Source organism: Gorilla gorilla, chromosome 18, assembly GCF_029281585.2.
Source record: "Gorilla gorilla gorilla isolate KB3781 chromosome 18, NHGRI_mGorGor1-v2.1_pri, whole genome shotgun sequence".
Lineage (NCBI taxonomy): Eukaryota > Metazoa > Chordata > Mammalia > Primates > Hominidae > Gorilla > Gorilla gorilla.
Window position 1 is genome coordinate 98,833,735 of NC_073242.2, and position 24,313 is coordinate 98,858,047.

Below are 24,313 nucleotides of genomic sequence, written 5' to 3' on the forward strand. Positions count from 1 at the left end.
CCTGACCCTCTCCCTCCTACCCTCGACCTCCAAGTAGGCCCCAGTGTCTGTTCCCCTCTTTGTGTCCATGAGTAGGAGTTCTTTTTTAAAAAATTTTTATTGTGGTGAACTGCACAATAAATCAATCATTTTAAAGAAAACCCTGTTGTGCAACCACTACCTCTATCTATCTGTCTGGTTCAAAGCCATTTTTATCATTCCCAGAAGGGAAATCCTGTGTCTATCTTCAATCTCCCCTGCCCGCCATGAGCCCAACTTATGGCATCCACCAATCTGTGTTCTATTGCTATGGATTTGCCTATTCTGGATTTACATGTGACCTCTTACGTTTGGCTTCTTTCCCTCAGTATAATATTTTTGAGGTTTATCCACCTTGTAGCATGTACTTCATTTATTCTTGTGGGGGAATACTGTTCCATTCTATGGATACCACAATTTGTGTTACCTATTCATCCACTGATGGACATTCAGGTTATTTCCACCTTCTGGCCATTGTGAATAGTGTTGCTGTTCACATCCTATAATAGCATATGTGTACATGTATTTGTTTGACTACCAATTTTTAATTCTTTTAAGTATAAGAAGTTTTCTTTTTTAAAGGAAAATGGCCTTTATTGGATGTTTAAAAATTCTATAAAAATATTAATTAAAAAAGAAAATGGAGGCCGGGTGCGGTGGCTCACGCCTGTAATCCCAGCACTTTGGGAGACCAAGGCAGGTGGATCACTTGAGTTCAGGAGTTCGAGATCTGCCTGGCCAACATGGTGAAACCCCATCTCTACTAAAAATACAAAAATTAGCCAGGCATGGTGGTGAGCGCCTGTAATTCTAGCTACTTGGGAGGCTGAGGTAGGAGAATCGCTTGAACCCAGGAGGCGGAGGTTGCAGTGAGCCAAGATTGCTCCACTGCACCCTAGCCAGGGCAACAGAGCAACAGTGTCTCAAAAAGAAAATAGAAAAGTAGTATACAGTAAAGAGTACTACTGTATACATTTGTATCATAGCATCTTGCAGGGAGCATGGCTTGGCACTGGGCAAATGTTTGTTAAATTGAACTTTTGGTTTTTGAGAAACTTCTTTCTAATTCTGATTTTGCTATCAACTATCTGATTTTGGGGAAACCCTCAGTTTCTGTGCCCTAGTTTTTATTTCTGTAAAGAAATAGACTAAACTCTTTAAGAGTCTTTTAAGTTCTGTGAAAGTCTATTCCCTTTTTTCTTTTAATAGGAATGTTTTGGTACTATATCCTTTTACCCTCTGGAAGATAGGTACTTACCAGCCCTTGGCTATTGTAGGCAGTTCTTTCTCATTAAATTTGCCTCTGGAAAGGGCTATATGATCAAGAAAGTTGGGACCACTCACTGTTCTCGTCTTTAACCTCTTGCAAGGTTTCTTCAGGAAAGACTCATTTTTCATCCTCCCATCTTCCCCTTCCATATCTTGCAAACCCTAGTGTAGAGACTGAAAAACTCAAGTGCCTATAGGGCACAGACAGCATAATATCAATTAGAGAAATTGGCTGAACGGTACTTTAGGTAACTTGAGAGTACACTAAAGGAGGCAGCTCCAGTTTTCCTTGTGGATTTAGTATTGCTGGATCCTGTGATTCAAGAGAAGCCAAAGGTCTGAGATTTTTATGTAAAATCTGATTTTTAAATGTTGGCAATTAATTTTAAATGTTTTTTTAAACTGTGCAGGCGAAACAGAACACTTCTGCAGTCCAAGTACTTACTATAGGAAGTACAAGACCTGTAGAAAGGAAAACTGTGGCTGGGTATGGTGGCTCACGGGTGTAATCCCAGCACTTTGGGAGGCCGAGGCAGGTGGGTCGCCTGATGCTAGGAGTTCAAAACCAGCCTGGCCAACATAATGAAACGTCATCCCCACTAAAAATACACAAAATTAGATGGGCGTGGTGGTACGCCTGTAATTCCAGTTGCTCAGGAGGCTGAGGCATGAGAATTGCTTGCAGTGAGCTGAGATGGCGCCATTGCACTCCAGCTTGGGTGATAGAGGGAGACTGTCTCAGAACAACAACAACAACAAAAGGAAAGCTGTGTATTGTGAAGTGAAATCAGAGTCACCTTGAAATGGGCATGAGGTATTCATCAGATTGCCTTTGGAATAAAAGAAATAATGCCCGTGGAATATCTCAGTAACACCTCCTCATTGCTAACCCTTTTGAGGGCAGAAATTATAGTTTTTATTTATGTTAGTAGCTCCAATTAATATATTAATAATAGTTCTAGGTGTGTTCTACACATTATTGCTAGTGCTTACAACTCTACAAGGTAGATAGGTATCACCACTGTATTATAAATGAGACAGCCAAGGCTTGCTGTGATAAGTAACTTGTCCAAGGTCACACAGAAAATAAGTGATACATTTATGATGAAACCTCAGTTCTGACTACCTTTGTTCTTTCATTATGACATGCTACCTACCTCTTATTTATTATAAACAATATTGGTATACTGACACAAGGATCAGATGCTTTGTATAATGGTTGTAGACTTTTCCAAGGAACCTTGTGACTTTCTTCTTTTTACTTTATCCCCCTTAATGCAAAAAAAGAGAGATTACAATAAATACTTGAAATGCCTCCTAATTATCTGTTACATATAGTCATGATTGTGAGTTTCTGATCAAGCCAAATGAAAATTTATGTACTTTTAACAATGATATTGACAACCTCTAATACTAGAACCTTTATCCCCTGAGTCTTAACCCCTTAATTCTTCCATATTTTGTAATTGGCCCTTTAAAGATAAATAGGTGTAGAAGGATTTCTTACATACCTCTTAAGCATCTGCTTCTAGAGCATAGCCACTGGCAAATGGAAACAACTGAATTCTCTTCTAGAGCACATTTGAATCCATCTCACTAAAGCTTCTCAACTTGTGACTTCTTCTGAAAAATTTATTTTGGTCTTCTCATTTTCTATTTTCTTTTTCTCTCATGTCAGTGGAAGAGATTCTCAATTTCTTTTCTAAGGTACTTTCAATTTCCTGACTTGATTCTGTGACATACTTTTTCTATTTTCCACTCTCTCTTTTCATTACTCCCTTTCATGTGTTTGTTTTCCTCATACCAGTAGTAGTCAAACTGCTGTTAACTATGATTTCTGAAAAGGTACTTCTGCATTTGATATAATTTCAAAAGGGCCATGGTGCTTAAAAAGAAATTAGAAAACTAAATGCTTATGGTAGTATAATCCTGTAACAGTGTACTAGAAAAACTACTTTATTGGCCGGTCACGGTGGCTCACGCCTGTAATCCCAGCACTTTGGGAGGCCAAAGTGGGCAGATCACTTCAGGTCAGGAGTTCGAGACCAGGCTGGCCAAAATGGCAAAACCCCGGTCTCTACCAAAAATATAAAAAATTAGCCGGGTGTTGTGGCGCACGCCTGTAATCTCAACTCCTCGAGAGAGGCTGAGGCAGGAGAATCGCTTGAACCCGGGAGTTGGAGGTTGCAGTGAGCCAAGATCGAGCCACTGCACTCCAGCCTGGGAGACAGAGCAAGACTCCGTCTCGAAAAGAAAAGAAAAGAAAAACTGCTTTATTATACAGTTGATAAGCTTGTGCTGGTCCATTACTAGATCTGATCCAAACGGCACTTTTTAACTACTCAGGACCCTGGTTTCGTGTCTCTCGTCTTTAATTATCACCATTGTCGATATTGTACAGCTTATTTTTATTCTCTAAGAGTGTGTGTGTGTGTAAGTGTGTAACCTTATCCCAGCTAGATTTTCAGTTATTTGAGGGCAGGAACTACTGCATCTTTAATTTCTTTTAAATCCCTTTGCACTTAGAGGATACACTTGTGTGTGTACAGAGTATTTTGTGCTTTTACAAAATTAAGACTAATTTTTTAAGCCTCAAAGGGCTTAACCCAGCATGTTACATAAGGCACATACAATATTTATTGAATATTAAATTAAGTAACCTGAAAATTCTTCAAATCTGTTAAAGGTTGTCAAGTAGAAATGGTAATGTTAATTCTTAATCCTCCCTGAGCAAAGGACATGTTGATATGGGTTAAAATTACAATAGAATAACTTCTGCTTCCAGCCAAGGTAGATTAATGAAAAGACTAGGTTTACCTCTTGCCCAAAACAACTAAAAAGCCAGATAAAATATATAAAACAATTATTTTCTTTATATGTAACATCAGGCAATGAAGAACAATGGTCCCTAAGAGAAAACAAATGAGATGAGGCCTACAGTTGCCCTGGCTTACTGCCAGGAGAAAATTCCTGGGCTGTGGTACAGTGCAGTGGCACAGTCTCTGCTCACTGCAAGCTCTGCCTCCTGGGTTCATGCCATTCTCCTGCCTCAGCCTCCCAAGTAGCTGGGAGTACAGGCGCCTGCCACCACGCCTGGCTAATTTTTTGTATTTTTAGTAGAGACAGGGTTTCACCGTGTTAGCCAGGATAGACTCGATCTCCTGACCTCGTGATCCGCCCGCCTCGGCCTCCCGAAGTGCTGGGATTACAGGCGTGAGCCACCGCGCCTGGCCACCCAGCAGTCTTCTTCTTAAGCTTCTTAAGTTGAAGTGGTAGAGCTAGGAGTCTGGGGAAGCCCAGATGGCCGGGGTTCTCAATGCAGAGTACTGGAAAGGAGAGACACACTCAGAGAGAACTCTGGAGATCTGTAGAGGATCTCCTTAGAGTATCTAGTTGAGTAGTGATCATTGTATGCATGTGGGGAACTACTCAAGGATGGGGAGTGGGCTGGAGAAGGGGGGAACTGCCTGAGAGGATTAGAGGGAACAGTTTCCAGAGCTCACAAAGGACTGGATATGATGTCTTTTTGCAACAGTCAGAGTAGAAAATCTCTTATTTTCAGGGGCATTGGGTAGTGTTGAAGGGTCTTTCCTCATTAGTGGGGAAAAATTAGCCCTGGACTAAACACACTTTAGTTCTTGCCAATGAAAGCTTAAAAGCAAAAACCAAGGCCGGGTGCAGTGGCTCACGCCTATAATCCGGCACTTTGGGAGGCTGAGGCGGGCGGATCACCAGACCAGCCTGGCCAACGTGGTGAAACCCCGTCTCTATTAAAAATACAAAAAAATTAGCTGGGCATGGTGGTGGGCACCTGTAATCCCAGCTATTTGGGAGGCTGAGGGAGGAGAATCACTTGATCCCGGGAGGCGGAGGTTGCAGTGAGCCGGGATTGTACTATTGCACTCCAGTCTGGGTGACAGTAAGACTGTCTCAAAAAAAAAAAAAACAAAAACCAAAAACCAAAAGGATCAAGCTGTTTCCAAGTAACTTAACCATATCCTGAAACAAAGCTCAAGAATATTTATAGGAGTACTAAAATATTCAGCACACAACAAGGTAAAATTCTCAATATCTGGTGTCCAATAAAAAAAATCACCAGTCATGGAAACACTTAATGAGGAGAAAATTCAATAAATCAAAACTGATCCAAAAGTGACTTGTGGCTTTTTTTTTGGTCTGCACTCATATCCTGTCTGATTTCTTTTATATAAAACTCAAAAACAGGCAAAACTATAGTCTGTGATAAAAGCCAGAAGATCTGTCACTTCTGAAAGGGGGTAAGCATGTGGAGGGATGCTTAATCAGCTGGGTGGTGGTTATGGGTATGTTCACTTTATAAAATTCTGCAAACTCAAGACTTAAGATTTGTACACTTTGCTGTACGTATATGTCATGCTTTAATAAAAAGTTAAAACTAGCTGGGTGCAGTGGCTCATGGCTGTAATCTCAGCTCTTTGGGAGACTGAAGCAGGGGGATCACTGGAGCCCGGGAGTCTGAGGTTGCAGTAAGCCATGATCACACCACTGTACTTCAGTTTGGACAACAGAGCCAAGACTTAGTCATTTTAAAAAAAGAACAAAAAAACACTAATAAAAAAGAGTCAATTCTGAAATTATGACCTATAAGATTAGTAATAATTATCCATTTTTGTTTATGTACACTTTATGTCAAAGCACTTTTCACAAATAATATTATGATTGTGCATATAAAATATTTTGTAAACTTTAAGTCATGATACTTCAGTTATTTATTTTTAGAATAATTTTCAACTTTCTAGAGCTGTTTCTGTTTCTATTTATAGACCACGTTGTGGCACAAAGGACTGCACAAGCTATCTTTTCATTTGCTATTGTAAATGACAAATGAAAATCATTATCACAATTCATTTTTTAAAAAATTGCCTTGTGGCTAGGCACAGTGGCTCACACCTGTAATCTCATCACTTTGGGAGCTTGAGGCAGTGGATCGCTTGAGCCCCGGCCTTCTAGAACAGCCTGGGCAACATGGTGAAACCCAGTCTCTACAAAATAATACAAAAATTAGCTAGTCGTGGTGGCTTGTGCCTGTAGTCCCAGCTACTTGGGAGGCTGAGTTGGGAGGATTGCTTGAGTCCAGGAGGTTGAGGCTGCAGTGAGCTGTGATTATGCTACTGGGCAACAGAGTGAGACCCTGTCTCTAAAAAAAAAAAAAAAAAAAAAAATTAATGGCCTTTTCTGTCAGTAAACTGACCTCTGGTTAATATAGCACTATCAAAGTATTCTTTTTTGGTAAGAAACAATGTATTAAACTTTTATAGAACAAATATTATTTGTGCTAGAGAATAGCCAGGCAGATGATCTGGAGGGGTACCATACACTATCAGTGAATCAGTTTTACTCATTTAGAATCTAGTCTTTGCCTATAAGGGGTAATTCTAGATAATTTCTCTCAGGCTGAAATAATAGGAGCTGTGCTAATTTGTTTCACTATTTTAGGTATATTCAAGTCTACATGTATCAAATCTAAGTATATTGAAAATTATCTACCACCATGTGAAATAGTAGTTGTCATTTTAGTTAGGAAAAAGATACAACAATTATTTCCGCTTTTTGTTCTGTAAATATAATTGTTTTTTCCTCTATGTTTAAGTATTTAGGTAATCTGGCCAGGCGTGGTGGCTCACGCCTGTAATTCCAGCACTTTAGGAGGCCAAGGCGGGCGGATCACGAGGTCAGGAGATCGAGACCATCCTGGCTAACACAGTGAAAACCCATCTGTACTAAAAATATGAAAAATCAGCCGGGCGTGGTGGCGGGCATCTGTAGTCGCAGCTACTCGGGAGGCTGAGGCAGGAGAATGGCGTGAACCCAGGAGGCAGAGCTTGCAGTGAGCCAAGATCATGCCACTGCACTCCAGCCTGGGCAACAGAGCGAGACTCCGCCTCAAAAAAAAAAAAGTATTTAGGTAATCTGCAGAAGAAGGTGGTTCAGGTCTTTGGTTGCTGTTCTTTCCTGGACTCTTCAGAAAAAAATGAATTAACTAGCAATGCTTAAAGAGGTAGTAAATACAAGCCAATCCATTTTCATTCCAGCTGAATTTCATGCTTCAGAGTAATGGCTGTTAGCCAGAATCACTTGTGAAGCTTTATACACATATACATTCTGTGATCTTATTCCCTGTAAACCCTTATTCAGTAGTCGGTCTGTGATGAAATCCCAGGCATCTTCATTCAGGTTAAAAAAATATATACATATGTCTACATGAAATTCTGGTATTCCCTGTTGAAAACCAGTCTTAAGTTAGAGGCATTCTGCAGTTGTACGGGAAGTAAGGGAAACAAAGTTAAAATGGAAAAAATTGAATTAAGAGGCAGAAGTAATGAATTTGATCATTTGTTCATTGCCACTCATTGTAGACATTTATTTTTGATCTCTGTAAACATCAGCTTATATCTCAAAGTATGAGGTCTGAATACTTGCTTGTGGGTGATCATCTTTGTGTAGAATAGAAAAGACAAAGTGGGACCAGGTGCAGTAGCTCACACCTGTAATACTGGCACTTCCAGAGGCCAAGGTGGTAGAATTGCTTGAGCCCAGGAATTCAAGACCAGCCTGGACAACATGGTGAGACCCTGTCTCTACTAAAAAAAAAAAAAAAAGAAAAAAAAATATTAGCTGGACATGGTGGCATGAGCCTGTAGGCCCAGCATACTTGGGACATTGAAGTGTGAGGATCACTTGAGCCTGGGAGGTCGAGGCTGCAATGAGCAATGATTGTGCCACCGCACTCCAATCTGGACAACAGAGTGAGACAAGAAGAGAGAGAGAGAGAGAGAGAGAGAGAGAGAGAGAGAGAGAGAGAGACAGAGCGAGTGTCTTGTTGAGTTCTTCAGTGTTGGGTCAAAGAAGGGAAAAAAATTGTGTGTATAAATAGAAAAAAAGAAAACTAACTTTTTAAGGCTTTAAAAATAACTGAAAGTGAAGACCCTGAGATATGAAAAGTGATTTTTGTTAATCAGAAAATTGGTGATTTAGGTGATAATGGGGTAGAAGTTGGAAGGTAGGACATGAGGGGACAGGGTATTTGGATTAAATATAACATAGAAAGATAACATTTTTAGTTCAGGTAGTAGGATATTCTGGTAATGACAGAAAGGAAAACAAGATGGGTTTTTTTGGTTTTTGTCTAATATTTTTGTTTTTCGTCTCTAAGATTATGGTATAAAAACAGGAATTTATGCTTTAGAATTGTTTGGGTAGAATCACTTAAGGTAGATGATTTGCTTATTCATTCATTTGTTTATTTATTAAGCACATTATTGAAATGCCCATTATGTGCCAGGCATAATAATATAGTAAGTAAAATAGGTGGCATTCCTAACCTCAGTGTTACTCTAATTGCATAGACAGGAATGCTGGGGAAAGAATTTATCTTTCAGCCAGCTATTCTCCTGCCTGGGACCCAGCTTTAGCTAGTCTTGGCTCTACAAAGGAAGTCGTAACCTAATTGGAACATAATTTCTTCTCTGTAAAAACTGAGGGTTACACCAAATACTTTCACCACTTCTACCTCTAAAATTCTTGCTTTTAATGTGAATTTTAGATTAATTTAGATTAGATTAATCCCTTAAAACTACATTCATTACATTCATACCATTCTTGCATGGCCCTCTATATATTTCTTCTCTCCTACTACCTTTTTTCCCTCATAGCTCCGGTGTCTTGATACAGTTTTGATTGGCTATTTATGTGCTTTCAGTCAACCTCACTGGACTGAAAGCTTTTTGGGAACAAACTCGGGTTTCTGTGAACATGTGATTTACTGTGTGTGTACCTATGCACACGAAATGAACAAATGGTGACAAAATTAGTTTTTTCTTATTTTTGAAAATGCTGTTGATCTTGTGAATTTAACATTAGACTGTCTTTCAAGATCAAAAACAAAATAATATATGTAAAATAATATAAATTGTAATTCTGCTTGTTTCTTTTCATTGATAGATTATTATGTATGTTTACAAGGACATGATTAGTTTAGAAAGGAATGATTATTAAATATATGGTTATATAATATGGTTAGCTGTTAATAGCCATGGAACAGATCTCTATTCAGTATTGGTTTTATAAGCACTCAGCAAAATTCTGTTTTAAGTATGTGTTCTAAATTTTAAAATGAATGTATGTTGACATTTTTTATTGCTTACATTCCAGAAATGAGCTTATTTTACTGGTAACAATTAAATGTGAGTTTAGTAAGGGTAGAAAATTGGAGGAAACTGGAGTCTCCTTTTCTCTTTAGCAGATGTCTTAGTCTGTTTGTCAGCTATAACAAAATGCCTTAGGCAAGGTAATTTATAAACAATAGAAATGTATTGCTGATAGTCCGCAGTCTGGAGTCTGGGGAGTCCAGGATAAAGGCACCAACAGATTATATGTCTGCTGAGGGTTTGCTCTCTGCTTTGAAGATGATGCTTTCTTATTGTGTACCCATGTGGTGAAAGGGCCTAGGCAGTGTCCTTCAATCTCTTTTATAAGGGCACTCATTCCATTTTGGGAGGGCAGAGCCCTCATGACTTACTTCCTAAAAGGCCCCACCTGTTAACACTATTACATTGGATGTTAGGTTCCAACATGAATTTTGGCAGGACACTAACACTCAGACTGTAGCACCAGACAAGCAAGCAGTCACTGTAATTTAAGCCCATTAGAATGGAAGGTCCATGAAGACATATTTTTGTCTGTTTTGTTGTTGATGTATCCCCAGCCTGGTGTACATCAGGCAGTCCATAAATATTTATTGAGTGAATGAGTACATGAATAAATGAATGAGAATATTTACTGAGCTGTCCTTCATTTTATAGCAGGTACAATGTTGTTTCTTCACCACTGATATATTCATTTATTACCTCTTATTTATTATCAGTGTTTCTGAAATAATATTAAAATTAGAAGTTTTCTTGAAGCTTGTTTTACAACTTAGAATTATTATCCAGTAGCTTTCCTTAATATTTTGATAACCTCATCAACAAACATTGAGTGTCTCTTGTAAGTAGAGTACTGCCGAACCTTAGTCAGAGAAGACATGACATAGTTTTGGTCCATGAAGGGTTTTCAACCCATTTGGAGAAGTAGGAAATAGATACAAAGATGATTTGTAACAACCTGAGGGGTGTCAAAAAAAATGGTACATGTAGGAAATTAATGTTATATTCAAGTGAAAATTTGATATTGTTTATGTATATTATTCAACTTTTAAAAACTTTGCATTAAAATATGGAAAGGAAGCATAAGTATACCATTGTTTTAATGGTTATCTTTGACGAGATCATGGGCAAGTTGAATTTTTATTTCTTACGTGTATTTTTAAAAGCAAGCAATAACTCTAAATAAATTAATCTAGGCCAGGTGCAGTGGTTCATGCCTATAATCCCAGCACTTTGGGAGATTGAGGCAGGAGGACCACTTGAGCCCAAGAATTGGAGACCAGACTGGACAACAAAAGGAGACCCTGTCTCTATAAAGCACATACACACACACACACACACACACACACACACACACACACACACACACACACACACACACACACACACCAAAAACCTAGCTAGGCATAGTGGCACACACCTGTGGTCCCAGCTACTCGGGAGGCTGAGGTAGGAGGATCAGTTTAGGCCCGGGAGCTTGAGGCTGCAGTGAGCTGTGGTCGTGTCACTGGGTGACAGGGCGAAATCCTGTCTCAAAAAAAAAAAAAGCAAAACTGTAGTTCTAGGACAGATTTGATATAAAAAACAAAAGTAAAGCAGGCTATTTGTTTAGTAACATCAGTTGCTAGACCTCTCTCCTGTTTATGTATTCACTTGGATGTCCCATAGGCATCCAAATTCATCATTTAAAACTGAATTCTCTTTCCAGGCTTATTCTTAACTCCTATATTCTCTATCACAGGAAATAGCACCACTTTTTATCAATTTTCCCAAGCCAGAGTTCCTGTGTGCTACTCGGAACTCTCCTTTTTTTCCCTCTCCCTTCCCCACTGTAGCCAGTCATCCAATTTAGTTCATCCATTTAAACAGCTTTAAATTCGTAGCCTATTGACTATTTCACTGCCACTGCCTTGGTTCAGGATTTCATTATTTCTTGCTTAGGCTATTATTGTAAAAACCTTCTTACTCATCGCCATCTCTAGGACCTAATCTATTCTCTGTATTCCTGGTAGGATGATCTTCCTCAAATATATGTTTGAGTTTATCATTTCTTTGCTTAAAACCCTCAAAGGCTCCCTGTGTGCTGAGGGATAAAACCCTTACTGCTTAGCATGATACACAAGCCCTGTCATAATCTGGCCTCACCCTGCCTTTAGTAGTTTCATCTCATGTTACTGCTTGTAACTTCTGTGTTCTGAGTAACTGAGTTACCTAAAAAACTGAGATGAAAATACTCTTTTTGTTCAGGTTTGCTTTTATAGTTTCTCCTTCCTTTTCCCCAATCTGTCTGCTAAATAGCCATTTCAATATTCAAGGTTGACTTCTGGTGTTACATCCTCTGTGCTGCCTTCTCAGATCCTCCACAGATAACATTAAAGGTTCCCTCTTCTCCAGTTGTGTAACACTTCATACTTTATTAAAGCACATACTGCATTATTTTAAACTTGACTCATTTTATTATCTCTAGACTGTGAACTGTGCCACAGGGTGATTTTCTTTTGTATTGTGTCCCTAGATCAGTGCAGGTGCTAAATAAATGTTGAATGAATGTTTAATTACTGCTTTGTCAGGTTGAAGGTGATAGTGAAGAGGAGCTGGCGTAGACAAAAATACTTAGCCCCTGTGACTGTGGCAAATAAGATGTCAAACAAGTAATTACATGACCAAGAGAAGACTCATGGTATGTGTTGTAACCAAGATTCTGTTGCCTTTTTCAACTAAAATATTTGGTTTTGTTCGATTTTAAACAGAAAGTGTAGCAAAAGTGAGAGGGAGAACAAGGTAGATTGGTCTTTTCTCTCTTTTCTTTCTTTTCTTCTCTTTTTCTTTTTTTTTTTTTCTTTTGAGACAAGGTCTTGCTGTGTCACCTAGCCTAGAATGTAGTGGCACAATCACAGCTCACTACAGCCTTGACATCCTGGGCTCAAGCAGTCCTTCAGCTCTGCCTCCCAAAATGCTGCGATTACAGGCATGAGCCACCACGCTCGGCCCTAGATTGGTTTTTGATTGCCAGATACCTAAAAATGAAGACATGAAATAAGTTTGTTTACTCTGATAGATTCATTTCTTTGCAAATTGAGATCTTATAATGTGAAGCTACAGTTACATAGCTGAATTTTTTGAATCCGTAGTAATTAATAAATTCCTAATGAAACGTATGCCTGAATGCACTTTTTGGAACAATCTTGAACCTACAAAAGAGTTGTGAATATAGTGCAAATAATTTATTGCTTTTTTTCTGAATCATTTGAGAATAAGTTGCTGACATGTTTCCTCATTGCCTCCCAATACTTTGGTATTTCCAACAAATAAGAATATTCCCTTATGTAACCACAATATAGCTATCAAAATAAAAATTAACATCAATACATTTTTTTCATCTAGTCCTTAGATCCTATTTGGGTTTTGCAAATTGTCCCAATAATTTCCTGTATAGCAAAAGGATCCAGTTTAGAATTATATGTCCATTTAGTTGTCATATCTCTTTAGTTTCTTTGAATCTGAAATCATTCCTTGGTGTTTCCTGGACTTTTATGGTTTTCTTTTTCTTTTTCTTTCTTTCTTTTTTTTTTTGAGACAGAATCTTGCTCTGTTACCCAGGCTGGAGTACAGTGGTACGATCTTGGCTCACTGCAGCCTCCTCCTCCCGGGTTCAAGCAATTCTTGTGCCTCAGCCTCCTGAGCAGCTAGGACTATAGGCACCCGCCACCACTCCCAGCTAAATTTTTTTTTTTTTTTGAGATGGAGTCTCACTGTTGCTCAGGCTGGAGTGCAGTGGCGCGACCTCGGCTCACTGCAACCTCCTCCTCCTGGGTTCAAGAGATTCTTCTGCCTCAGCCTCCCAAGTAGCTGGGATTACAGGCACGTGCCACCATGCCTGGCTAATTTTTGTGTTTTACTAGAGACGACGTTTTGCCATGTTGGCCAGGCTGCTCTTGAACTTGTGACCTCAGGTGATCTGCCTGCCTTGGCCTCCCAAAGTGCTGGAATTACAGGCATGAGCCACCGCACCCAACCCATGCTGTCTTTTGTGTCCTTTTGATATGCCCCCGTAATTCTTTGAGTACTTTCTTACCTTTAACAAAACAAGACATTCCAGGTTCATCTTGTATTTTGCTTGTCCCAGCCCTGATACTACCTATTTCTCTGAAAAGCCCTGGTTACTTTTGGGGTGCTGCTTCTCCTAGGACCTTTCAGAGGACAGAAGCTAGGGAATATATGTATATTTATATGTCTGTACACACACACGCAGGTATATATACACATTTATACCTATATTTTTCTATCTGTACATATTGACTGATGAGTTCACATCAGTACCTCCTGTTGCAATGCAATACCGTAGGGTTCCTTCTTTTCTCCCTATGTTTGTAACTCACTGACAAACTTGATTTCCTTTCATCTTATTGAGAAACTTGATTTCCTTTCATCTTACTATGTTTACTTATTTGATCAATCTCTTGTTGTAACCAATCTCCCATTGCTACTGCCTCCCGCTTTCTGACACATTAATACCCTAATTACCCAACTTGGCCTCTCATAGCTTGCCTCCTACATGGATGCTCTTGACACCCGGGGCTGTCCTCCTGCTCTCCTGTGAATACCCTCCAGTCTACTTGGTTTCTTACTCCCCACTTTGGGCAGCCCTACTAGGTAGATAGCCTCCTATCTTGCTCATCCTGCTAGGATTTTGAATCCTACCTAAAACTACCCTTTGCTTCTGCTCCCTCAACCCCTATAGATGTCTTCCCTACCCCATTTGAACTCCAACACCCCATGCCAGGCTGCCTATCTACGGAAATGCCCTCTTTAGTCAGTCTTCTACTTTCCCACCTTAGGCAACCCTTCTACACAGATGTCCTCCTTATTCAGCTCAGGGTCCAAGGCCTCACATGCCCTCCTCACCCTGCTTGGATTGTAACTCTCCGTGCTGGGCTCCCCCTCTCTTGCCCAGTGAACACACTATTTATACCTGCCGGGTAACCTCTGATAACCAACCTTAGGCAATCCTTCTATGTGGACATCCTCATTACTACTTAGGTTATGATACCCTCTGTTGGTTGCCCCTTGCATGGATACCCTCCTCACCCTTCTCTGGCTCTGGCATTTTATCCTGGGCTCTCCCTGCTCACTCCACAGAGATCCTTCTCATTCTACTCATGCTTTTACTCCTTGGGCTAGGCTGTCCATCCATATGGAGATTTGCGTTCTGTTTGGGTTCCCACCTCCCACCCTAGGCAGACCCCCTGTGCATCAGCCTTCTTTCTTGTGTGGATGCTGTCCTCATCCCGCTTCCTTGGGCACTAAGATCCCAACCTGAGCCATCCTCGCCTGCACAGATATTCATATATTCTTCACCCTGCTTAGGCTCTGACACCACACACTAGGCTGTCCTATATAGATACTTTCTTCATGTTGCTCAGACTCTGCATCTAGAATATCTCTTGCCCCTCTCATCCACTCATTTATGTCCTCCTCACCCTGCTTAAGCTCTGAAATCCCTTCCCAGGCCTCCCCCTATTCTCTATAGGTATCCTTCCCCCTCCCCTCTAGGCTTCTGATACCCTCCTTTGAGCCCTCTTATTCCTCTTGGACTCCATCTGAGTCCAAAGTTCTTTTTTTTTTTTTTTCTTTGAGATGGAGTCTGGCTCTGTCACCCAGGCTGGAGTAAATGGCGCAATCTCGGCTCACTGCAAGCTCCGCCTCCCGGGTTCACGCCATTCTCCTGCCTCAGCCTCCCGAGTAGCTGGGACAACAGGCGCCCACCATCACGCCCGGCTAATTTTTCTATTTTTAATAGAGATGGAGTTTCACTGTGTTAGCCAGGACAGTCTCGATCTCCTGACCTTGTGATCCGCCCGCCTCGGCCTCCCAAAGTGCTGGGATTACAGGCGTGAGCCACCACACCCAGCCTCAAAGTTCTTAAAGCTCTATTGAAAAGGTACTCTTGTAAGATATCTAAAAATTATAAATAAACCATAAATGTTTTACTCAGTGGTGTATGGATTCTTGATAACTAGAGAGTTTTGTTCCTTCTAGGATAGACTCAAGAAATTTCTTCAGAAAATAACAAAGAAATTTAAAATATAGATAATCAGAATAGTTAGGTGACTGGTATATTCCATTCTGTCTTTCATGCTAAGAGGTTATTTAGAGAACAGTTTTCTTTTCTTTTTTTTTTTTTTTTTGAGACAGGGCCTTGCTCTGTCACCCAGGCTGGAATGCAGTGGCACAATCATGGCTCACTGCAGCCTTGACCTCCTGGGCTCAAGCAGTCCTCCTACCTCAGCCTCCCGAGTAGCTGGAACTACAGGCTTGCACCACCTCACCTGGCTAATTTTTGTATTTTTTTGTAAAGACAGGGTCTTGCTGTGTTGCCTAGGCTGGTCTCAAAACTCCTGGGCTCAAGTGATCCTCCCACCTTGGCCTCCCAAATGCCTGGATTACAGGCATGAGCCACTTTGCCTGGCTGAACATAATTTTAAAGTTTTTGAGTGAAAAATAATACCTAGTAGAAAAAAGATATGTTATACTATATTAAATTGTCTGTGGAAGGCCGGGCACGGTGGCTCATGCCTATAATCCCAGCACTTTGGGAGGCCAAGGTGGGCGAATCACCTGAGGTCGGGAGTTCGAGACCACCCTGAACAACACATGGAGAAAACCTGTCTCTACTAAAAATACAAAATTAGCCGGGTGTGGTGACGAATGCCTGTAATCCCAGCTATTTGGGAGACTGAGGCAGGAGAATTGCTTGAACCGGGGTGGCGGAGGTTGCGGTGAGCTGAGATCGTGCCTTTGCACTCCAGCCTGGGCAACAAGAGCGAAACTCCATCTCAAAAAAAAAACTCTGTAGAACTCAAGTTAGTTTTCTTATTCCCCAAATTGATATAATTTATACTGCTGTATATTATTTAAAATTACTTTAAAACACTAGATTGTTTTAGGAAAACAGTAATTAAATACAACCTGGCGGAAGTGCTATGAATAAGTAAATATGTGGCAGCAGACTAGTAAATTGGCTTAAACTTAGAAATTGAGAAAAATTTGTTAAGACAGAGCATTACCTACCAGTTATTCTTGGACTGCATACTCTTTTAGAAACTGAATATCCAGTGGACCTGCAGCCAGTACATTTTTTCCAGTAGAGATGCCAAGTATGATGACTGTCAAGCTTGAAGTGTTTTTAACAAAATGAATGCTGTCTCTCTTCAATGCAGAACTATGTTGGCACATTGTAGATGCCAGGCATTTTGTTTTAGAATATTTAATGTGAAATTATAACCTTGGAATTTACCAGCTGATCGAGATAGTTAATGGAGAGGTGGAAGAGTAAGGCATTTCCTTCCCAAACCATTTTCTGAAGGTTTTTTCTAACTCTTTCAGATTCCAAGAGTAGCTTCACATTTAGAGGTTTTTTTTAAAGTAAAATCTAATATTTAAAACAAGATTAAAATGTTTAGAAATGGATTTTTCAGGATTATAATGTTTGCATTTCATATCAGAGAGCATTCATTGTTTGAGTAACTAATATCTGTTCTGAGCATTAGTTTACTTCTTGTTAGATTTTTAAAGCATTCCCAACACAAAGGAACATTCTTTTTTACCACAGATATTTATTTCTCTTTAGCTGCTTACTTGACAACTAAACAGAAACATCTTATTCACGGAGCTTTTTTCCCCTTTTTTATTATCCACCTCTGTATAGATGCAAGTCCATAGTATTAGTTGTACAACTTTATTTTACTATTTGAAAGTAAATAAGACAGTCTTGAGAAAAGTCATAAAGTAGATGGGCTCTCTGACTATTTTGATTTTTACTCTCTGGCCCGAAAGCAGTTGAACACCAAATGCCAGCTCTTAGGTCAACAAGGGTGAGGTAGGGAGGTAGGGATGAAAATTCTAAGAAAGAATAAGAACTTAGACTTCTTTTCAAGAGATCAACTTATTTAAGCCTTGTAGCATCTCTGTGAGGCTGTGCTCTATCCGTGTATAGCCCTAATTTTGTTGTATATATTTTATTTGATTATATACTTCAGTAAAAAGAACACCTGTGAACCCATTGTGTAGCTCAGCTTATTTCTACTCCTCCTGTCTCCCATCAAAGGAAGCCGCTGTCCTAAACTTCATCATCTTTCATCACGTTTTTCTTTTTTTACTATAATACAGATATCACATTCTTTATTGATAAAACCTACCTCATAGGATTGTTTTGAGGTTAAATGAGAAAAATACGTATACTGAGCCTGGCCCTGCAAAGTGCTCAAAAAATAGTAGCTGTAATTATGTTATTAATGTTGTTATTTTGCTGAGTGAGTACAGCATGAAAAGCATGTCTTTTCCCAGCTGTTTCCTGTGGCTTATCTCCCTGCACTCTTGAGGTCTTTTCATCTCTTCCTGGAATGACCAGTAACAGTAAAGCAGTAGAGAAGGGGATTTGGGTGATCAGCTGTTTGGACATAGAGTGCCCAACTGAGAAGAAACAAACAAACAAAAAATTAAGTTGCCCTATTAAATTACCAATTTTTTTCTTCTCTCTCACTGTCCTGTGCCTCAGAATAGGATTTCTGCCTACTTTAAATTTGACCCACTGTAGTGAAATTCTTCCACCCTCTTGTAGACAATGTTGAATAATAAAGGATTGAATTAACCCAGAAATAATCAGTGACATAAATGGATCTATTAGAGTTTACAGAATGACTAAACAAGCCAACCAGTCAGTGCATTTTTACATTGTTTTCCTTTCCACCCAACATTGGGAAGCATTAATTTATTTTCAATATCTGAAAATGTTGATTTCATTCCTCTATTTCCTTTTTCCAGTTGCCCTGGGCTCTATGAGAATGCACCAGCATGAGACAGATTCTTGATCTTCTGAACTTGCTTCCCTTTCTGCCTATCTACTTTTCTTATACACATATTAATAATTTATGTTAATGGAGTTATTATATCGCACTTGCCCTAATTCTACTGCATGGATACTTAAGCAGTGCACTTACCTTGGCATTTTGGTCAACTAAAATTTTTAATGAAATTTAGGTGAGTTGATTACACATTATCGCACAAATTATTAGCAGCATTAATAGAAAAAAATATATAAGAAAATAATCAGGTCAGGCATGGTGGCTCACGCCTGTAATTCTAGCACTTTGGAAGGCCAAGGCAGGAGGCTTGCTTGAGCCCAGGAGTTCAGGACCAGCCTGGCCAACATAGCAAGACCGCGTCTCTACAAAAGAATTGAAAAGGTAACTGAGCATGGTGGTATGCACCTGTAGTCCCAGCTACTCGGGAGACAGAGGTGGGAGAATCGCTTGAGCAAGAAGGTCAAGGCTGCGGTGAGCCATGATCACACCACTGCATTCCAGCTTGGGTGACAGAGCACGACCCTGTCTGAGAAAAAATAAATAAATAAAAAGAAAATAATCACCTTAGTCTTGGCCGACTGAAGAAAGAGTTCCTTAGAACACAAAAGTAAAATCACTTCTAGATTAAAAAAGAGAGAGAGAGAGAAATAGAGTGAGTACATGTAAGTTTATTGCACAAGAGCAGATTTTACCAGCTCTTACATTAATCCTTGTTAAGTTTCATCTCCTTCCTTTGGGCAGATATTCCAGTTTTTCATGATCTGTGATGAATTATGACATAAGATTTAATCCCTTTTATGCCTATGTCATTTGAAAATTCATATCTTTGTTCAAGTTGTGATATAATAACCACCTTCTTCCAGATTGAACCTATACATTTTTTGGGTACTGTTGTTTAGAAGTCATCTATTTTATTAAGTCTATATTTCTTCATCTTGTTTACAATAACTTATAAAGATTTTTATCACATAATTTACTGAATTTAGGATAACTGCCTGCAGCATTTTCCTGATCCTCTAGTAGAAGAGCCTTAAAAGACAAATTAGTTTGCAGCTTGGCCTTCTTTATATATAGAAGCTATGTGAAGAGAGATGGTTTTGTCCATGAAGTTTATTAGAGCACTGTTAGATACCCTGCTTGTTCTTGTCTAATTCTTTCTTGTGCTTCTTCTATTACTCTCTTCCTTAAAAAAAAAAAAAAAAAAAACCAGCTTTATTGATATATAATTTACATACTATAAAGGTTACCCATTTAGAGGGTACAATTCAGTGGTTATTAATATAAATACAGAGTTGTGTAACCATTGCCATTTTTATCACTCCAAAGAGAAACCTTATCTAATACCCATATCCCTTCTCTCTCACTTTTTCTCACTCTCTTTTCTCTCTCATCTAAGTGATTTTGCTTTTGTTTTCTAAGGAAGTCTTTCCTCAGAAGCTGCCTTTCCATTAGGGATTTCCCATTCTGTTTCTTCGTATCTTGTGTTTATAAACCTGGAATTTCATTATTCTCTTATATATCTGAACTGATTTAAAAGATAACATAAGAAAAATAGATACTGTGGCATAACATGAAGTAGCTGGCACTTATTTAGGACTGTCATTTTCATAGATTTAAAGTACATATGGGCCAGGTGCAGCTCATGTCTGTAATCCAGGCGCTTTGGGAGGCTGAGACAGGAGGATCACTTGAGTCCAAGAGTCTGAGACCAGCCTGGGCAACAGAGGGAGACTCTGTCTCTACAAAAAGTTTTTTAAAAAAAATTAGCCAGGTGTGGTGGTGTACATTTGTGGTCCCAGCCACTCGGGAGGCTGCAGCAGGAGGATCTCTTGAGCTCAGGAGTTGGAGGCTGCAGTGAACTTTGATTGTGTCTGTATACTCCAACCTGGATGACACAGTGAGACCCTGACTCAAATAAAATAAAATAAAATAAAATAAAATAAAATAAAATAAAATAAATAAAATGCATGTGCTCTTATTCAGGATTTCTTTCATTGGCTAGTGGAGACTGTAAAAGCATTTAATTTAGATTGAATTTAGGGTTGAATAGCAGTATTAATAGCATAATTTATATTCCTTTAATCTTTAGGTATCCCATGGGAAGCAGATTTAGGAGAAAGGCCAGTGGCTGTGTTCAGATTGTATGGTTATAGTTTAGAGGGAATATCTTTGGGGTACTGGGGTAAAAGAAGAGTTTAAATGATGATTTAAGTCTTAGAGAAGTTATTTAAAGTAGCAGAACCAAACCAGTTATGTCTGAAATAAAATCCTGTGCTGGTAATGACTATATGAACTGTAGCTTCCCTTGGATAGGCATGATAAACTTCTGGCAGGCTGACTTCTTTTATTTCCAAACACTTGAGTCAGTTAATCAGAAAACATCTTTGGTGAAGGAATCCATGCTTCCTATACCTTGCACTTGACCTTGCATTTTACTTGTTTGTTTTGAGGGGCAGACTTTGGAGAGGGGTGGAATATAACAAGTTCTGCATTTAATTTCTTTCCATGTACTTTTTAGTAACATTACTATCATACCTCTAGTGGAGAGGTATGATACCTCAACTTTATACCCTTCTTTGGGAAAGTTAGAGTGTTTCAATCCACAAAGTTTTGCTTTGATTTGATTATTTTAATAATTGGAGAAATGGAGATAAAATCCTGATTAGTAACATGCTATTAGTGATTGGGCTATTACTAGGATAAATTTTTTTCCATCACATAAATCATAAATGCATTTGGGTAGATCTTTTTTTCTTTTTATCGAATCTGTTTCTTTCAAATTTCCTTTTTGTTTGGGCAAAAAAAAAAGAAAAAAATAGACTCGAGGCTGGGTGTGGTGTCTCACGCCTGTAATCCCAGCACTTTGGGAGGCCGAGGTGGGTGGATCAACTTAGGTTGGGAGTTCAAGACCAGCCTGACCAACATGGAGAAACCCCATCTCTATTAAAAATACAAAATTAGCCGGGCATAGTGGTGCATGCCTGTAATCTCAGCAACTTGGGAGGCTGAGGCAGGAGAATCGCTTGAACCTGTGAGGCGGAGGTTGTGGTGAGCCAAGATTGCACCATTGCACTCCAGCCTGGGCAACAAGAGAGAAACTACATCTCAAATAAAAAAAGAAAAAAATGGGATTGAGTGTGTTTCTCTCTTATGTCTAAGGAACTCTTATTTTCAACCTGGAATGAGAAAGATAATTGTATTACAATGAATATTTGATGATAATGGCATTTCTGTTTTAATTAGGTTCTCCCTATCTCTACTCCCTCCATATTGTTTGAAAGGTGGAAGTAATTTGCTAAAGGCTTTTTTTTTTTTTTAAACAGTCTTGCTTTGTTGGCCAGGCTGAAGTGCAGTGGCACGATCTTGACTCACTGCAACCTCCGTCTCCCGGGTTTAAGCAGTTTTCCTGCCTCAGCCTTCCAAGTAGCTGAGATTACAGGTGTGTGTCACCACACCCTGCTAATTATCATTATTGTTATTGTTATTTTTTTTTGAGATGGAGTTTCACTCTTATTGCCCAGGCTGGAGTGCAATGGTGCGATCTTGGCTCACTGCAGCCTCCGCCTCCCAGGTTTAAGCGGTTCTCCTGCCTCAGCCTCCCAAGTAGCAGTGATTACAGGCATGCACCACCATGTCCGGCTAATTTTGTGTTTTTAGTAGAGACAGGGTTTCTCCATGTTGGTCAGGCTGGTCTCGAACTCCCTACCTCAGGTAATCTGCCTGCCTCGGCCTCCCAAGGTGCTGGGATTACAGGCATGAGCCACCACACCTGGCCTTAAGTTTTTTTTTCTTTTTTTTGCCCAAACAAAAAGGAAATTTGAAAAAAAAAGAAACAGATTCAATAAAAAGAGAAAAAGATCTACCGAAATGCATTTATGATTTATGTGATGGAAAAAAACAGGGTCTCACCATGTTGGCCAGGCTAGTCTCGAACTCTTGACCTCAGGTGATCCACCCGCCTCGGCCTCCCAAAGTGCTGGGATTACAGGCATGAACCACCGTGACCGGCCGTCTACTTAAGGCTTTTAACAACATTTTAACAAACTGAAAATTTTTAGTCAGGGCATATTATATTCTGACAGATGCTGAATTTGCCACATGCTTTGAAGATGAACATTTCAAGCATTAGGTAACAACATTTTTCCTTCTTTCTTTTATTTCTTTCATTCTTTTTTTGTTTTTGAGATGGAGTTTCACTATTATTGCCCAGGCTGGAGTGCAATGGCGTGATCTCGGCTCACTGCAACCTCCGCCTCCTAGGCTGAAGTGATTCTCCCGCCTCGGCCTCCCGAGTAGCTGGGATTACAGGTGACCACCACCACGCCTGGCTAACTTTTTGTATTTTTAGTAGAGACAGGGTTTCACCATTTTGGCCAGGCTGGTCTCGAACTCCTGACCTCAAGTGATCCTCCCGCCTTGGCCTCCCAGTGTTGGGATTACAGGTGTGAGCCACCGCGCCTGGCCCAGGTAACAGCATTTTTCAAAAGAAACTTCTAAGTTTATTCTTTACTGTGAATGAAGATCATTTAAGAGTACAACTTCTAATTTTAGCTTTCTTTCATGACCTTCCTCCTTATCCCTATCCACATCAAAGTTAGGATATATACTTTAGTGATTAACTAGGAAGCTCAAAGTATTTATGAATCCAGTAAGCAGTTAACTAGAAATATTGTCTCTTACCATGGATAAAACGTCTTATGGTGTTACCTTTGTATTTTAAAGTACTCAGGCAGATAATTAATAATCTTCTTCAATTTTTGGAATGTTGGATTTCTTGGCATACTAGGCAAGTCCCTTAAATTTCACGCCTCAGTTATTTTGAAAATAAGTATATGCGATATGCCTCTAATTGTTCTTTTTTTTTTTTTTAAAAGGAGGAGTTTCGCTCTTGTTGCCCAGGCTGGAGTGCAATGGTGCGATCTTGGCTCACTGCAGCCTCCATCTCCTGGGTTCAAGTGATTCTCCTGCTTCAGCCCTCTGAGTAGCTGGGATTACAGGTGCCCGTCACCATGCCTAGCTAATTTTTTGTATTTTTTAGTAGAGATGGGGTTTCATTATGTTGCCCAGGCTGGTCTCGAACTCCTGACTTCAGGTGATCCACCCCCTTCAGCCTCCCGGAGTGCTGGAATTTACAGGCATGACCATTGTGCCCGGCTCTAATTGGTTTTTTGAAGTTCCTTCTAACATGGATTCTACTACCTTTAGAGGATATTTTTGGAATTATTTCTTTTAAAAACCTATACAATAAAGGATTTTTTAAAAAGTTAAAATACATTTTAATATATATAATTTTATGGGCAATTATAGTATTACAAAATATTTTTTAAAGATACAGGGTTCTTTAATTTGGAATACAAAAGTAATCGTAACCTAATTATAGGTATTTATGCATTATGCAGTCTGATTTAAGAGTTTCCTTTACCTTTGCCTTTCCAGGGTTGGAGATGCCTCAGAGAGTAAGAAGTATTTGCTTGAGCCATAACATTCCTTTTTTTTTTTAAGCTTCAATCCACAAAGTTTTTCTTTGATTAGATTGATTTATTTTAATAATTGGGAAAAATGAATTATGATAGTGTTGAATTAAAATATTTTCTCAAGGGTGTTGGGTAAAAGAGCAGGACTATACTAATTGACTGGAGAAGCCAATTTAAAGCTGATCCACAGTAGTATATGCCATTTCATATGTAAAGGGTAGGTTTTACTCGTACTATTACAAAGGAAGATACTGGACCATCTTGGGTTATTTGGCATTTCTTCCATTCTGTCTAGTTTTATCCAATTTTCAATGTTAATAACTTTTTCTAGAGACTATCTTGAACATAAGGAATAAAGCCAAGAAGAAAACGGGGACAGAACTAATGGGAAATTCATTTTTCAGTTCAATAAGATTATATAATAAAAGAAAAAATAAAAAAAATTTTTTTTTGTTTTTGAAACAGGGTATCACCCAGGCTGGAGTGCAGTGGCATGATCATGGCT

The 24,313-nt window shown here is 39.3% G+C and overlaps 1 protein-coding gene across 4 annotated transcripts in view; it reads left to right on the forward strand.

Moving 5' to 3' along the window:
- NFAT5 (nuclear factor of activated T cells 5) overlaps positions 1-24,313 on the forward strand; it is a 141,115-nt gene that overhangs the window by 38,412 nt on the left and 78,390 nt on the right. The gene's annotated exons all lie outside the window — the stretch shown is intronic.